We start from the raw sequence: 1,890 nt of genomic DNA, 5'->3' as shown, positions 1-1,890 counted from the left end.
GAATGCCATAATCCAGGCAGGAGGCTGTGCTCAGCCCCTTGCCCCTTTGCAGCTCCTTGCTCGGTGCCTGCACCCAACAAAGGCTCCATTATTTCCTCCTTTTCAAGAGGGGGGTGGAGGGAGGAATGAAATCAAAGTGCTGCCAGCAGGGATGGTGAACTCCAGGCTGGAAACAGGAGAGGCAGCTGGGGAGCGGAGAGAAAGGGAATGTGGGCTGTGGGTGACACTCAACACGGGCAGAGTGCTGGGGAGCACTAATCTCCCTGGATATTTATACTCCCCTCTCACATTCCCTGCTCCCACAGCAGAAAAGGGGAGAGCCCTGCCCTCCCCAGTGCCTCCAGCAGCAAGTGGAGCTGCAGAAAAGGGGCTGGAAGCAGCCACCTCCGTGGATGGGGTGAATTGTCCCTTTTGTTGGGCACATTGGTCACACTGAGAAGTTGAGGGCTGGGCTGAGAGTGGGGGGTTTGGGGGTGGCTCATCCTTTGTTCCACATTTGGGTACAAAGGACAGGAATGAGGATGGGGGATTAAAAATAGCCAGAGGGATCAGCTGGGAATGCTCCCAGAAAAAAGGCAGAGGGGTGGGATGGGGGTGAGGGGTGGGAGCTGGTTTTGTGCTCAGCAGGGCCCCATGGCTGGGGCTGGGGACTGTCTAGGGCAGGAGACCAGGGGGACAAAGCCAGCTCTCTCTGCAGGCCCTGTGGTGGGGCAGGTGGGTGTCAGGAGCATCCTCTGCAAGAGGAGCAGGAGGAGGAAGGCTCCAGCCAACAGAGCTCGGGGTTGTTGGGAATGTTCTGACCCTGCACTGCTCCTGGCCAGGAGTTATCCCAGCCATGGCCATGACCTGGCTGCCTCTGAGGGGTGTGGGCAGTGCTGCTGCTCTGAGGCTTTCAGAGATTGCTGAGAGCCTTTGTTTTTCCTCAAAGAGTTTCAACAGGAATAAGGGACACTTTATTCTTTGCCTCCTTGTTTTTTTGGCTCTGTGAACTTCACGAGGAGGAGTCTCTGGGTTTTTTTGCAGCCAGCCCAAGAGACTAAAACCATCCAGAGGAGCTTGAACTGTGGGGTATTCCTCACTAAGCATGCCTGCCCTGTTTGAGGCTTTGAAGAAAATGAGATGTGTGGGGGGAAAAGTGACCATGAGAGCTGATAACACTGGAGCCCTGGGCAGAGCTCCAGCCTGGAAGCTGGGATTGTGCTCCAGTTTGCTCACAGAGGGCTTCACTCCAAGCAGGGAGAAGAAATGGGTGGAAAAAACCACCCAGGGAGGTGTTGCCTGTACCTACAGCTGTGCTCTGGCTCAATCCACACACAGCTTGGGCCTGGAGAAAATGCATCCAGGTGCTGGGAAGCATCTCCCTGGTGGCAGGGCTGCCACATCCTCGGGGTGAGGGGCAGGAGGTGGAAAAGGCAGGGTGCATCTCCAGCTGCCCCTCAGGGCTGGGCTGGAAATCAGCCCTGAATCCCAGCTGAGGGTCCCACAGGCTCCTGGGCCAGCCCTGACCTTGGGGGGACTGTGCAGAAGGGGAGCAGAGGGTTCTGGTCTGCTCTGGGGACCAGGTGAGTGCAAAGGGGACAAAATCAAACAAAAAATCAGCACATGGACCTGCAGAACTCCATCCTCTGGCACCAAGGGGCAGGACCTCAGTGGCTCAGGCAGGAGACACTGCAGGGACAATTCCAGAGGTGACAGCTGAGTCTGTTTACCCTGCAGGGGAAAAGTGGGAGTGTGAAGAGTCTCTGCTTGCAGAAGATGAGGAATAAACCCCTCCTTATCTGCAGGAAAGGGGCAAAAAACCCTCAGTTTTATCTGGCAGCAGGGTTTGTGAAACAGCCCAGGGGTGAGGATGGATTTCCCTGGGCTGGAAGGATCCTGGAGCAGCAGGAA

The sequence above is a fragment of the Geospiza fortis genome, unplaced genomic scaffold (assembly GCF_000277835.1).
Source record: "Geospiza fortis unplaced genomic scaffold, GeoFor_1.0 scaffold432, whole genome shotgun sequence".
Lineage (NCBI taxonomy): Eukaryota > Metazoa > Chordata > Aves > Passeriformes > Thraupidae > Geospiza > Geospiza fortis.
The sequence above is the reverse complement of the archived record's forward strand: the minus strand, read 5'-3'. Positions refer to the sequence as shown.